Below are 16,689 nucleotides of genomic sequence, written 5' to 3'. Positions count from 1 at the left end.
TAGCTAAGTTCCTGGTTTAAGAGGACGGTCTTTCAAGGGAAGGGATTATGACTTGAGCACGCACTGGGCTAAATTGTTTACATATTTTATTTTGCTCAATCCCTTCCCCAAGTATTGTTCACTTGACATAGGAAGAATAAAGGCTCTGGGTTTGACTAGCTGAAGTCCCACAGCTGGTAAGAGGCTAAGGCAGGATTTAAACTCAGGCATTACTTCCAAGCCGGTCCTCACCACACAACCCTTTCAGGTTCAGGGGGGTATTTGAATAGCTCCTTAGCAAAGTCAGCAAAGTGTTTCGTAGGACGTACTGTGTGCCAGGGATTACTCTAAACGCTCAACACATAGACCCACTTAATCCTTACGGCAACTCTATTAAATAAGGATAAATATTCCCATTTCATAGATGATAAAACAGAGGCATTGGGGGGTTAACAAAGTTTCCTGAGACCACACCTGGAGTCATCTGATTCCACAGTCTAATTTCTTAGATAACTCAAATTTTTCCTTCTGGGTCCTACAGATAAATTAACAGTGTTCCATGGCATTTTCTTTAGGGATGGAGGGTCTCACGGTATTAATCTTCCAAAGAGTGACAACCACAAATCAGAGTCTGTCTTAGGCAAGGAAATCTTTATATCCATTAGACGTGAATATCTCATAATCTCACCCCTGTGACTTTGAAATATTCTCAAAGCGGTAAGAAATAAACCAAGGCTATATTTAAAAAGAGGTGATATTCACCTCATCTAGGCATTTCTTCCTGGTTTTGTGCAACCAGACAATTTCTGCGGGAGATGCTCTGAGGAGCAACAGCCCAAGTGAGAAGGCAGAGGAGAGAGGGCACGTGCTGTCTCTTTCCAGAACATTCCCCCGAGTGGCACAGACATTTACAAAATTGTTCCAGGGAATTACAAATGCACCTCTACAGTTTAGCATTTACTGAGTGCTGACCAATGTACCAGGATGCTTTATGTATCTTTAGCCAGCCTATTCATGGGAATCATAGACCTAACTTGAGCAATCTTAAAAAACACAAACTTTCTCTTTCCGTGTGCCACTTTGTATGGACCAGGATAGCTAGGTTCTGCGGGATAACAAAACACGGCTGACATTTCAGCGATATGATACGGTGAAAGTCAGTTTCTTGCATCTTTAAGGTTTACTGCAGGCCTAGGTACAGAACAGGTATCTTCCATCAGGAGCCCAGCATTCTGGATTGTTTTAATGTTGTAACACCTCTATATCAACCCATGCTTTGTTTTCCCAACAACGGTAGTGAAGGAAGAGAACAAGGAGGTTCTCTTACCACTCAAATCACACAGGTACCATCTGCCCACAGTTTCTAGGCTGGAAATGGTCACAAGGTGACACCAGGGAAATGTCACCCTTCACATTTCCCAAAATAGAAGGAGACGAAGGCATTGGTGAATAATACTCAGGTCTGCTATCCACCAACTTCAAAGTGACCTAGAAAGTCAAATAACATGTTACCTTGACTTAAGATCAACAATATATTTAGACAAGCCTGTAAAGTCTAGAAGGCTAACATGGGAGACATTTAAAAACCCTCCTTAGCAGCAATTTAAACATTAAAAAAATTTTTTTTTAACGTTTATTCATTCTTGAGAGACAGAAAGAGACAGAGCATGAGCGGGGAAGGGGCAGAGAGAGAGGGAGACACAGAACCCGAAGCAGGCTCCAGGCTCCGAGCCGTCAGCACGGAGCCTGACACAGGGCTCAAACTCACGGACTGTGAGATGATGACCTGAGCTGAAGTTGGATGCTCAACTGACTGTGAGCCACCCAGGCGCCCCTAAACATTTTTTTAAAAAAATTGGGGTGCCTGGTGGCTTAGTCCGTTAAGTGTCCAACTCTTGATTTCAGCTCAGGTCATGATCTCACAGTTCATAGGATCAAGTCCCACACTGGGCTCCTTGATGACAGCAAGGAGCCTGCTTGGGTTTCTCTCTCCCTCACTCTCTACCCCTCCTTTGCTTGCCCTCTCTCTCTCTCTCTCTCGTAAAATAAATAAATAAACTTAAATAGCGTTTAAACATTAAAAAATAATTTATTGGGGTTAAATTCACATGACATAAAATTACCATTTTTAAGTGGCATTTATTATACTCACAATGTTGTGCTGCCACTCTCTCTATCTAGTTCTGAGATATTTCCACCACCCCCAAAATAAAATCCATTAAGAAGTTATTCCCTATTCCACCCTCCCCTCAGCCCCTGGAGACAAACCATCAATCTGTGCTCTGTCTGTATGGATTTATCCATTCTGGATGTTTAATGAACATTGAATTATACAATATATGACCTTTTGCATCTGGCTTTCTTTTCCTTAGCATGCCCTCTTCCATGCTGTACCCTTAATCGGTACATCATTCTTTTTTATGACTGAATGATATTGCATTGCCTGTAGGTACTATCTACACTCTGTTTACCCATCCATTCATGCTTTCTAACTTTTGTCTGTTATGAATAGTGCTGCTATGAATATGTGTGCACATGTACTTGTTGGAGTTCCTGTTTTCAGTTCCTTGGGGTATATACTTGGGAGTGGAATTGTGACGCCTTGTGGTAATTCTATGTTTCACTTTTTAGGAAGCACCACACTGTTTCCACAGTGGCTAAACCTTTTTACATTCCCACCAGCAGTGTATGAGGGTTTCAGTTTCCCATATCCTCGTCAACACTTGTTATTATTTCTTCATTATATCCACCCTAGTAGATGTGAGGTGGTATCTCCTTGTGGTTCTGATTTGCGTTACCTTGATGACAAATGATGTAGAGCATATTTTCATTTGCCTGTTGACCACTTATGTATCTTCTGAAAACATGTTTAGTTAAATTTCTTGCCCATTTAAAAAAAAATGTTTATTTATTTTTGAGACAGAGAGAGCCTGTGCAGGGGAGGGGCAGAGAATCCGAAGCAGGCTCTGTGCTGATGGCAGACAGCCCGATGCAGGGCTCAGACTCAGGAACCATGAGATCATGACCTAAGCCAAAGTCAAGAGTTGGATGCTTAACTGACTGAGCCAGTCAGGAGCCCCTTTTGTGCCCATTTTTTTTTTTAATTTTTTTTTTCAACGTTTATTTTATTTTTGGGACAGAGAGAGACAGAGCATGAACGGGGGAGGGGCAGAGAGAGAGGGAGACACAGAATCGGAAACAGGCTCCAGGCTCTGAGCCATCAGCCCAGAGCCTGACGCGGGGCTCGAACCCACGGACCGAGAGATCGTGACCTGGCTGAAGTCGGACGCTTAACCGACTGCGCCACCCAGGCGCCCCTGTGCCCATTTTTAAATAGGGTTGTCCTTCTGTTGTTGAATGTAAGAATTGTATTCTGAATACTCGATCCTTGTCGGATACAGGATTTGCAAGTTTTTTCCCATTTTGTAGGCTCTTTTCACTTTCTTAATGATAGCCTTTGATGTTTGAAAGTTTTTAATGTGATGAAATCTAGTTTCTCCAGTTTTTCTTTTGCTGTTCATGTTTTAAGTGTCTTATCTAAGAATTCATTGCCAAACCCAAGGTCATAAAGATTTAACCCTATGTTTTCTTCTTAGAGTTTTATGGTTTGAGCTCTTAAATTTAGGTCATTAATCCATTTGGAGTTAAGTTTTGTATATAGTATGAGGTAGGGGTCCAACTTCATTTTTTTGCATGTGGATATCCAGGTGTCCCAGCACCTTTGTTGAAAAGACTATTCTTCCCTCATTGAGTGGTCTTGGTGCCTTTATCAAGAATCAATGGGTCAGGGTCACCTGGGTGGCTCAGTCAGTCAAGAGTCCGACTTCAGCTCAGGTCATGATCTCACAGCTTGTGAGTTCCAGCCTTGCATTGGGCTCTCTGCTGTCAGCACAGAGCCTGCTTCAGATCCTCTGTTTCCCTCTCTCTCTGCTTCTCCCCCACTCACTCTCTTTCTCTCAAAAATTTTTTCTCTCAAACATTTTTTTAAAAAGAATCAATTGGCCATTAATGTATGAGCGTTAGTAGCTATTTTTAATATAGTAAAACTCACAATTATAAAAAAAATTTTATATCACACCTAAATCTCTCAGGCTTCAGTTTAAAGACATCTTTTCTTTTCTGTAGTCTTCAGAGAAAATGGAGGAAATTTGGCCCTATAAACACATACAAAGTACAACACATATAACTATGCAAACTGACCCTCAGACAGTATCTATGGATAGCTTACTAAGTGAAAGACAATGTACTTGCTTCTGGGGAATAAAATATGAAATATATATATGTATGTATGTATATATATATATATTCATGTTATGAATATATATATTCATGTTATGAACATATAACATACGTTCATATGAACACATAACATGAATATATATATATTCATAACATGAATATATATATATATTCATATATATATTCATGTTATGAATATATATATATATATTCATAACATGAATATATATATATCCTGCCTTACAGGAACATCATAACCAGTTGGGGAAGAAAACATATATACAAAGAACTGTGTCCAACTTTTACAAAATGACACAGAGCAGACAGAAGAGGATGATTCATTTTGACTGTGGGTGTTGGGGAAGAAATCTTGATGTGGAGAGTGGGTAGCATGACGTATCCTGGGTAGTATTAATGAAAGATTTTCCTGATAATATTGTTTTAAAATTCTAAAGCAGGTCATGTTATGTTAACTCTGACCTTAGATCCACTAAAATGGCCAAGATATTAAATATTCCAGTTGTTGTATCCAGATTAGTATTTTGTTGGCCTATAAAGAGCCAAGCCTGTCAAAATTTTCTCCAGGTTTGTATATTTCATAACAACATGCTCCAGTATAAAAACACACAAAACTATGTTAATAGTATGTTTGATTTGATGTTAGTGAGGCGTGAGTGAAGAAACAAAACTCCTTCTTGTAGCATAGATCTAGATTTGCTTCCATGTGGTTAGTTGGGGAGGGTTCTGGAGATGCCATCTATAAAGGAGTGAGGAAAGCAGGATTGGGCAGACAGAGAAATGGAACTGCAGTGTGGTCACAACAGAGGCATTAGCTGATCCCATAGGGAGCTCTGGAGCTGGAATGGCCACTCAGAGATGACCTACATTGAGATAAGGATATTGGATCTTTGTATATGGCAAATACCAGTCATTGGATGTGCACTGCTCTCGGGAAGCATGTAGAACCTTGGGCAAGATGACTCCTTTAGGGCTGAAGGTAATTCCTGGAGACAGATTGGTCTATGAGCTGTCAGCAGGAACCACTTCCTGCACCTGGGAAAATCATTTCCCTGGTCTCAAAGGGGGAATCTGGACCACGCATGACAGCACCCAATATGGTAAATGAGGCCAGTGTCACCACGGTTACCATTTTCAAAAGAGAAGGAGGAGACTCAATACTTGAATTGCCCACCAAAAGTTCCACAGCTATGAAGGGCAGAGTTAGTACCAAAACCAAGGTCTTCTGATTCCAAGCCAGTTTGCCATTAAGTAACATTGTTGTCCCTCAGAATGTGCAGTACCGTTTCATCTCAAAAAAGATTTAAAGCCAGCTGAACTTCAATCAGCGAGATTTCACAACTCTCACCTGGGATTTCCCCTTTTCCTTCCAAAACATAATATTCAGTTCTCAACTTGTCTGTGTCAAGGAATTCTTCTGAACTTCCAACCCTAAAATTAAGGCCATTTTCTTTCACAGAAACACATGCACTTGCGTGCACTTTATTTATTTATTTATTTATTTATTTATTTATTTATTTTAAAATTTATATAAGTTTATTTATTTATTTTGAGAGAGAGTGAGCACAAGTAGGGGATGGGCAGAGAGGGAGGGGGAGAGAGAAGCCCCAAGAAGGCTCTGTGCTGTCAGCATGGAGCCCGATTCGGGACTCGATCTCACTAACCACAAGATCGTGACCTGAACTGAAATCAAGAGTCAGATGCTTAACCGACTGAGCCACCTAGGTGCCCCATTGTGTGTACTTTCGAAACAGCAGAGGATGAAAGCAGTATGTTATCAGAAGGATTATTAAATTAATAGAATAACACAGCATCCGGACATCCATGCTATTTTCAAACTAGCACTTATGCTATGCTATTTTCAGGAATAACACAGCATCCAGACAGCTATGCTATTATTAAATTAATGGAATAACGCAGAATTCAGACATTTATGCTATTTTCAGACTGCAGTATAGGGAAAAAATGTATTAACAAAGGAGGATATGTATGAAGATTCAGGGAGAGAGATGCACAAAGTAGCCACAATGTCAGCTTGAGGCAGAAAATAATTAACTTGAGAGCCAGAGGGAAGGAAGCGTTTCCAGGCAATGCTCCCTTTATTTCTAACACGCTGCCCTAAGATCTAAGAAACTAGGCATTCTCTGCCTCCAAGGCCCTGCCAGCCAGTTCCTAGCTGCTTGAGTTCCAGCTCTCAAGAATCTGTCATGTTGGAATTCAGAAGACAGTCACACTGTAAAAGCCATTAATATTGAAGATCATTGGGAGAAAGTGCTTAAGGGTGAAGGTCACAAAAAAGAGTTTGATCCTCACTCTACCAGTTGTATGACGGGGGCAAGGGTCTTAAACTAGATAGATTCATCTGTAAATGGTATAATCATAGTAACAATTTTATGGGAGCGTTGTATGATGAAGTTAAAATAATACGCATCTCCCAGGACTGAGTCCTTATGAATGGCTGATTTAGTACTCTGTTAGCTCTTATTTTATGTATATTTTATTTATGTGTGTGTGTATCAGACCTGAAAAAGACTATATTGTAGTATTAGTATTTGGTATTATAAAGCAGCACTGCCAAAATAGAACTTTCTGGGATGATGGAAATGTTCCTTATCTGCGCTGTCCAACATGGTAGCCCCCGACTCCATGTGATTATTGAGCACTGGCTAGTGAAACTGAAGAAGCGAATTTTTAATTTAATTTAGCTGTTAAGTAGCTGCCATCATAGACTGCACACAGTGACTTCAAGATGGAAGAAACTTTAGATATTATCTACTCCAAAGTGATCATCCCAGGGGATAATACACATATTTCAGAGAGATATGAAATAACATGCTCAGGGTTTCACAACCAGTAAGGGGGCAGAGCCAACATTCTGATCAAGCTCCAATATTCCAAATCCAAGGCATCATATTGCCACATGGCATAACAAAGTGAATGACTTAAAGACATAGGCAGGTTAACAACAGATGCAGAGCCAGCTCTTCCAAATTCCAAAAGTTGTAATTAGCATCGGTACCATAATCACATTAGTTTCCAATTTCTGAGCATCTATTCTTTGGTTGGCAGAGAACAGCCAAAGACTGTTCTCTTGATTTCTGTGCTAACATGCCTTCCTGCTGGGACCCCTAAAACTTTTACTAACCTGGTAGCCCCCTGTATCTTCATAGGATTCATCAGCCATGCTTTGGAGAATGTGTATCTTTGTTAGTAATTTCTTGCTTTTCTGGTCTGATGAACTCAATGTCATCAAGATAGTGGACTAATATGTTTTGCTGTGGAATGTCTGGGTCCTCATAACAGTCCAGATCCCCTTAGACTGTATTATGACAGAGAGTGAGAAAGTTAACCTAGCCCTGGAGCAAAACTTATTGTGAAGTTGCCTTCCCAAGACAAGTAAACTGTTGATAGCCCTCTTTTCTGATAAGGCAGGAACAGAATACATTCCCCAGAACATTGGCATATACCATATATAGGAATCATGTCAATCTTCTCTAGCAAAGCTACCTCACTTGGCATAGTACCTGAAGTGGGGACTACTGCTGGGTTCAGTTTGTAGTAGTCCACTGTCAACCTCCAGGATTTGTCAACTTCCAGGATTTGTCTGTTTTTTTTTTCTGCAGGAGTTAGAATAAATGGAGATATGATGGAAATAATTCTTTAATGTAGCAGTTGGCAAAGTTTTTCTGTAAAGGGCTAGGTGGTAAATATTTTAGGCTTTATCAAGTGGAAAAGTGGAGGCTATTATGTAGGTACTTATAAAACCATTTAAAGTGTACCCATTTTAAAAATATAAAACTGGGGCACCTGGGTAGCTCAGTCGGTTAAGTGTCTGACTTGATTTCGGCTCAGGTCATGATCTCATGGTTTGTGAGTTCAAGCCCTGTGTCAAGCTGTCAGCGTAGAGCCTGCTTGGGATTCTCTCTCTCCCCCTTTCTATGCCCCTCCCCTGCTCGTTCTCTCTGTCTCTCTGTGTCTCTTTATGTCTCTGTCTCTTTTTCTCTCTCTCTCTCAAAATAAATAAACATTTTTAAAAAATATTTGAGCACTCCTTTTTTTCCATGTGTGTACTTACCAAGTAAATGGTAATAGGTTCCTTTGAGGAAGGATGGGGGGCTCATCGCTGCATACACTTGTAGCAGTGTTATAGGGTTCTTCTTCCTGGAGAGTCTGCCTCTTCCTCATTCTGTAAGTTCCAGGGTCAAAAACGGGCTCTACTCTAAACACTAGGCAAGGCTCTCTGACTTTTTATTGGGACAACTCACTTCACCTAATCATCCATTCTTTATTTACTGTGATTGTGAAGGTTGGGTGTGCCTTTTTTGGCTTTTTGTTTATTTTGCTGTCTTCTTTTAACCGATGTCCGTGACTCTCTGCCAGCCTGAGCTTCTCAACTGCCCGACCTCCTTGCATCTCAAGGAGGTGTGATACTTGTACCCACCTGGTTGTGGCAGTTAAGCATTATCACCTGGCCTCTACTGTTTTTCGGTCTTACCCTTTCACTCCTCTTCTTTTTTTTTTTTTTTTTAAATTTTTTTTTTTCAACATTTATTTATTTTTGGGACAGAGAGAGACAGAGCATGAACGGGGGAGGGGCAGAGAGAGAGGGAGACACAGAATCGGAAACAGGCTCCAGGCTCCGAGCCGTCAGCCCAGAGCCCGACTCGGGGCTCGAACTCCCGGACCGCGAGATCGTGACCTGGCTGAAGTCGGACGCTTAACCGACTGCGCCACCCAGGCGCCCCTTCACTCCTCTTCTTGATCTTGGTTTTGAATCAGCATCTTCTCCTGGTGAGCCAGTCCTAGGAGCAGGGCCACCATTGAACTACTGAAAGAGGCTGGTGCCCCTCTCAGACGGCTGTTCCTTATTGCTTGGAAAGTGGTGGTTCTTCTGGGCTGTCCCGTGAACATTCTTCCCAGGTGGGATTTTTCAGCCACTCTAAGCTGTCCCCTTCTCTGGCCATTTATCTCTTCCTCGGTGTCTGCCTTGGGACTTCTGGTACTTCTGCCTAACTTAATGGGGGCCATCCTAACAGTGCATTCGTGCCATTTCCCAGCATCCTTACCAAGGTGGTTAAATCTGGTTTTCTGGGAGACTGCATCCATCTCAATGAAACTCTCCTCTTGTATCCAAATTTCTGTTCTGCCCCCTTGGTCTAGCACCCCCATAATCCAGTCCCATGAGTGCTCTCCAAGACCCTGCCAGAAAATGCCAACCAGGTCCTACAGCTCCCTAGAGAGCAGTCCTTTCCCTCCTGAGCAGGCCCAGCACCTCTCTGGTTGTGTCGTGTTGTGCTGCATCCCTAGTTTACCCCAGTGGCCAGGACCAAAGGTGGGCATAGATCTTAAAGGGGAAGCACATTGTCTTGAAGAAAAAAGGCTGTGGCATTGCTTTAAACAAGGGGCAAGCACTAGCCCATTGGGACTGGGGATGACTTCTACAGACTCAAAGAATTCAGGAAAATCCAGAGATCCAAGATTTGTGGGTATTATCATCCCAGATGTCTCCATCCCAGGAGTCAAGACCCCATTATTTCCACCCTAATTTAGCCTTGGCACAGCCACCCTAATTTGGTTGGGAATTAACCTTCTTTGGCCTAGTCCTCTGCTTTGTTTTCCTTCTGTTGGGGACAAGAAGAGCATCTTTCTTGTTTCTTTTTAATTTTTTTTTTGTTTATTTTTGAGACAGAGTGTGCATGGGGGAGGGGCAGAGAGATAGGGAGACACAGAATCTAAAGCAGGCTCTAGGCTCTGAGCTGTCAGCACAGAGAGTGACATAGGGCTCGAACCCAAGAACTGCGAGATCGTGACCTGAGCCCGAGTCAGATGCTCAACTGACTAAGCCATCCAGGCTCCCCAAGAAGAGCATCTTTCCATGCTACCAAAGAAGCCCCCTTGTCTTCTCACTTAGCTTTTAATTGATGACTCATCACACACATCTTTTCTTCTTCTAGAGTGTCAATCAAACTTAGCACTAGCCAACCCACTCCATGGTCCCAATAGTTGATCTTCCTTGTGTATTTTTGAAGACCTGATACATTGCACCAGCTAGTGTGTTACCTTTCAGCTATACCACCCCCAGTCCACTGCTGATGGAAGTTTAACAATTCTCCTGTCCATGGTGCTTCAAGTGGCAGGAGGAGAGGGGTCCCCATTACCACCCCTACCACCCACTGTTGTAGGCTGAGTTCTCTGGGAAGCCAACTCAAGACAGAGAGTAGTGCACAAGGTGGATGCTATGTAGTAGCATCTTGTGACAGGGAAAGGGAAGAGAATCAGGTGGAAGGATAAGCTGAGCAGTAAAGCAGAGGCAATACCACAAGAAGTCTTGGGGCTGAAATTGCCTTCTGAGTTGTCCAGAGTTAGGCTGGGCTTTCGTTCCTCACAGTGATCAGTCACTGGGTGTGAGTTGCCCTGGAAAAAAAGCACAGCCTCAGATGAGGCATCTTTGCCCAGTGGAGGCAATTTTTAAAGGAGTCTGAGAGCCGAGGTCCAAGTTAGTACAACCAGCACCTGGAAAAATCGAGCCTTCATTCCTGAAGGGAGGTCCAGGCAGCACATGGCAGTGTCCACCTCCGATGATTATGAGGCGTTACTGGCATATTTCATTTTTTAATAAAAGTCTAAACATAGAATCATGACAAGACTATAATTTGAACCGTGACAAGCCCCATCAGCGGTGAACATTGCCTTTGAGAGAAAGAAATATTTTGAGTCAAAAAAAAAAAAAAAAAAAGTCAGTTGTCAGAACTAGCACAGGTCATGGAAAAACTTTTGTAAAAACAAAGGGAGGGGAGGTGTGTCTAGGAGGCAGGAGTGGGGGGGGGTGTGCATGAGGGTGGGTGGGGATCTAGCCTAGTAAACCACTAAAAAGAAATCTTTTTTACAGCAGCCCCAGGAAACTTATTGAGACCTCATAAAATAACGAGAACCAAGGAAACAGCACTCTATGCTAAGTGTCTCTTTCACTGTTTTACAGACTGGGGAAAGATTTTATGAGCTATTTGGCTTTCCCTTTGGATGCCTCTTTGGGAGAAGTTCCTGGTTCTTCGGCCAGTTATTTTAAGTTTTGGCCAAGGAGTGAGAAGATCCCAAAACAAGATAATAGCCATTTAGGCTTTCTGGCAACATTCTCCAGATGTTGACCACAGCAAGCACTTAGCTAACCCACAGGGAATGGAGGAATTTGCCAAAATGGGCCATCTATATGTGGGCCCCCTTGGATAGAAGGACAAAGCCTGATGGCTCTGGGAATATGACACTAAGGGGGTCCCTCAGTTCCCTCCAGGAATTCTGGAACGAAGAACTTTGTTGAGGAACAGGTCATCAGATAATGAGTTTCTTGAAAGGCAAGAGAGCATCAGAATGGGAAATGAAATTGTGAGTTCTAAGAAATTAAAACCCCACTCTTTTCAAGATGCTTTGGTCATCATAACTGAAGGGAAAAAGAAGCCACCCCTCTGTGTCTATCTACATTAAAAAAAATAATAATAAGGAGGCATCTGGGTGGCTCAGTTGGCTAAGCGTCCAACTCTTTGATTTCCGCTCAGGTCACCCTCTCGGTGGTGAGGCGGAGCCCCTCATTGGGCTCTGCACTGACAGTGTGGAGTCTGCTTGGGATTCTTTCTCTCCTTTTCTCTCTGCCCCTCCCCTACTCACACACACACACACACACACACACACACACTCTAAATAAATAAATAAACAAACAAACAAATATTAAAAAAAAAAAAGCAATGGCCTCTTCATGAGTAGTTCTTTGGTTTCCTCTAGGGCTGACAGTGATCCAAGGGACATAGGCCATTATTTTTTTAAAAAAATTAGGGATTCATCCTGACCTTCAAGGTATTTCTCCAATTATTTTGGGGATTCCAAAGCAAATGAGTCACCAATTCTCTTAGATGATGGTTTTGCAATGGGAAACAGCAAGATAGAGTCATGCATCAAGCACTCCAAAATTCACATGGGTTACAGACCCAGCCTGGGACCCTCTCATTAAGTCAGTTCTACACTTGATTGGAATTTTCGGCTTACGGTCATAACTAAAGGAATCCATTGACTCTGACCCCTTGTTCATCAGGATCTCATGTAATCTCCTAGGCTGAAGAGACACAAGTGGTATGAAAACTGACCTCAATCCTTTTGTCACTCAGAGACACTCTGAGTTTTATTCCCGAGTCCAGGAATATAATAATATTTCAGTGACCCTGGACAAAAAGGACTTGGCAGTAACAAGAATGGCTGGGAAATTCTCAATAGCATCCAAAGAGCTCTTGCCTAACTTGCCGAAGGGGCCTGTGAACACATTCTATTCCCATCACGTAACGTTTCTGAGCCTCTCTTCTCTACATTTTGCCCTACCTTGGACCAACATCTTCCCCACTATGGATATCCTAAGACTTTTTGGTGTGAGTGAGAATTAAGTGATTTTTTTTTGATGTTAGGTGGCAGGCTAATATAATTTTTCATCTTTATGACCCTTAAAGTCACTGAATTCAGCTCTGGGCTTTGCGTTGCAAAACATCAGTTTACATTAGAAAGATAATTGAAGGAGGGAGAAAGAGATGCCTTTTATTAAAAATGTCAACAAAATCTTTAACGAGGCTCAATGTGATTTTATTACACTCTTTGATGGCTTTATACTCAGAAAGTCTGACATCTATTGTATGCTGGATTCTGTACGTTGCTCGGTTCTGCTCCCCCCCAGGATCCATGCTGCTAGTGCAGGACCATACTCTATAAAAAGATGATATTTGTACAACTTTCTCTGTATAAGATCATTCACAGCTGATTTGGAAGAGTATTAATAAATGCTTTTGAGTTTTAAAGTGCAATTCATTGTCTATGTGATTTCAGCTTAAAACTTCAGGGGGAGAAACAAAAGAGCTATTCTAAATAACCCAGCTTTGTTAAATTAAAAACACAAAGAAATCACTTGCCATAGGATAATAAAGTTGGAGCAGGCCTTGGATATTATTTGATTTAATTTTTTTCTTTGAGCGATAAAGCAACTGAGAGCTGTAAACATTAATTTTTTAGTATCAAAATGAGTGGGGAATCAGCCTGCCTTGTTCACTGCTGGGTCCCTCCCCCTAGAGCAGTGGTTCTCAGCCAGGTGGCATTTTGCACCCCCCCCCCCCCCCCCGCCGTTCGGGGAGCCATTTGGGAAGGTCCGGTGACATTTTTAGTTGTTTCAGATGGGGATGGGGAATAAAAGTGCTCCCAGTATCTAGAGGCCAGGGATGATGCCAACCACGTACAACGCACAGGGCTGCTCCTGCAGCAAAGAGTCATTTGGCCCAAATAGCAACAGTTTGGAGGCTGAGAAGACCTGCCTATAGGAAAAAAGCAATTCACAGTGATCACACAACTTCACTCTTAGGGTCTAAGGGGCTGGTGCTAGCTGCATACGCATTCTCAACAGGAGTAATATTCCCACCAACTAGGTGAACACTGGTTCTTTCTGGGCAAGGGCAAAAAAAAAAAACCCAAAAAAACAAAAAAACAAAAAAACAGAAAAAACCCACTCTCATTTTCTTGGGAGGTAAACCGTAAGAGACTCTTAAATACAGAGAACAAACCAAGGGATGCTGGAGGAGAGGTGGGTGGGAGGATGGGCTAAATGGGTGATGGGCATTAAGGAGGGCCCTTGGGATGAGCACTGGGTGTTTATATGTCAGTGATGAATCACTACCTTCTACTCCTGAAACCATTATTACACTATATATTAACTGACTTGTATTTAAATTTTTTAAAAATCTCACTCTCTTTTTATGTATTAAACACAGATATAGATACAACATGTAAATGGATTTACGGTGTATCTGTGACACTAAAAGCAGTCTACAAAGTTTTGGGGGGAAAGGGTGGTAATGGGGAGGGGGAAGGCTGGGAGACATCGAAGTGGCATGATTGTAATTCTCTGCCCCCCATCCTCTGTGTGGTCCCTGACGCTTGGAACACACATGTTCACTACAATTCCCGACCCTGCTCTAACCCGGGTGCTGTTCTCTGAGTTTTTCCCTGCTCACCTTTGGATGCTGGGAAGCAGGGAAACTGCTATAGGTCATTCTCCAACTGCCTCTTTTGTTTTCTGCAAATTAAAGGCAGAAAGATATAGAAAATTGAGGGTAGGAGAAAGAATGCGAAGGGGAGGCATGTTGGCCACCTCCCAATTCAGGAGACACAGAGAGGGGAGGCTCCTCACTGAGTGCTGGTGGCCAACAACGGGATGGTGAGTGGGCAAACCCATCTCATGAGGTGGACTGTGGGAAGTTTTTGCTTGCTTTGTTTCTCAACCCACCTATGATACCTGGTAGTTTATGACAGGACTCTCTAGACTCTTGATGGAAAGTTGTTTATCTCAATGATCTTTTCCTGGGTCTTCTTCGATGTTTAATGGGCAGTAGTGAGAGGATCCTGCAAATTACTACTTGAATGTTTTAATTTTAAGATGGGATTTAATGAGTATACTTGGATTCATTTTGGATTTGTGGGTGAACACAACCCATTTTTTTAGTTTGAAATTATTAGCATAATTTTGTACCTTCTAGAAAAAAGGTTGGAGCTTCAAGGAAGCAAATCTGGGCTTCTCCAGACCAGTGAGTGAGTGGCTTGAGGTAGTCTTTTAAATCTGAGCGAGTATTTCAACGTCAGTGGGATGAGAGATTTGCTGTGGTCATCACTGGAATTGTATTTGACCGAAGAGAAGTTTCTGGAAATGTATGTAGAGAAAGTTCATCTAGGAATTTAAGGATGGAGAGGGAACATTGAAAGGATATTTTTTTCTGGACATTCCCACTCCCAACACAGAACCCATGATGACTCCATACGTAACAGTGCCTATTAAGCCACAAAACCTCAAGAAACAGGGCAGTAAAAAATAATGAAATGCAATATTCAGAATACGTGGAAAAGCAATGATTTACTTTAATCCTAGGGACCAGGAATAATACACCTGCCTTGGAACAGGAGATGGCATAATGTTGGCATAACATTGGGGATTTAATAATTTTTTACCGCATTTTATAGACCCTTTCCTGCAATTAATGCTAAATAAAGTCAACATCTTCTCCACCTGCTGCTGTGTTTGGGGCTTTCATCAAGTGCAACTCCTCCTCCTTCATTACCCAGGCTATATCACAGTCCTTGTTTGACTTGCTCTTTTTTCCTTTCTTTTCCCTCAACAATCTCTAGGACTATCACGTGCCCTATTTGTGGTATATGCCTTCCCATCCCTTCCTTTACAAAATTAAACTAACTGAATTCCAAACACTGGTCCCATTGCTGTGATCATAAAGTCACTTCTGTGGAGTTGATGTCTGTTACATTTTCCTCCCTTAATGATTTGGTATCATTTCCTCTCATCCTATTTTTAATAGAAATAAATTAACACAAATGTCTATTTCTACACCTTCTTTTCTCCCCCCAACCCCCACCAGAGATACATAGACATTGCTGTTCTTTGATTCTGTCTCTTCTCTTTCTTAGGTGGATTCTTGCAATGTTTACAGTTTTTCTAGGGAATAAGATTCTCTGACAAGTAAAGGTTAGCCACTTTTCTCACACTGATGTCTTGTTTCAAGGATTACTGGACAACCACTTGGGGGCTCTGGTCCAAGGTCTCACAATGGAGTCAACACTGGACAGGCCATAGAGGGTAGTATGCCTGCAGCTTTGTAAAGAGGATTCTACCTGTCTTCTAGCCTCCATCCTTCCTGAGCCATGTTGGGAAGTTCAGAAGAGAAGCAATGTAAAAATAACACGTATCTTCATTTTGCAAAACTAAGACTAACCAAGGGAGACACAACTGTACTCCTGAGTTTTAGGTGTCTGTGGGTGTGTGTGTTTGCTTTTGTGGGACAGAGTTGAAAGCATTAGCTATAAAAACCATTAGCAATTCCTAGTTGATTCAAATCAGTCTCAACATTTTTCAAAATCTCGCCTATTTTAGGCTGAATCAAGGCGATGAATTCACACAGGGGGCTGTTTATTTAATGGTAGTAACAGTATATAAAGCCAATCTGTCTAATCTCCTTTTTTTTTTTTTCAGTTTTTAAATCCCAAATGGTGAACGGCAAGCAAGGCTGCTAGTTTTATAGCTTCATGAATTAGTTCAGCTGAAAAATATTCTGGCCCTTTCCATTTGGGAGTCAGTGGGGCAGGGAAGTGGGGGTGGGGTAGGGCAGGATTTGTTAGCCAGCACTAATCGGTTCTTGGCCTCTAGCAATCCTCTGTGGCAGAATAAAGGGAAGAGATAATTATTCCCCTTAATCACTGCATCAATGACTGCATTTAGAACCCTCTCCTTAAAGGCTGACCAGATTTCCCAGAGAATATTCTCAACCCTTCACTGATCTGATTTTGAAGTAAATGAATGTTCTGAAAATATCTGCTAGCAGGGTTTTGTTCGCCTGGGTCTCTCAGAGACAAGGAAGCTCCAGTGGCTTCAGA

This window comes from Lynx canadensis, chromosome E1 (assembly GCF_007474595.2).
Source record: "Lynx canadensis isolate LIC74 chromosome E1, mLynCan4.pri.v2, whole genome shotgun sequence".
NCBI lineage: Eukaryota > Metazoa > Chordata > Mammalia > Carnivora > Felidae > Lynx > Lynx canadensis.
This window is presented reverse-complemented; position numbering follows the sequence as displayed.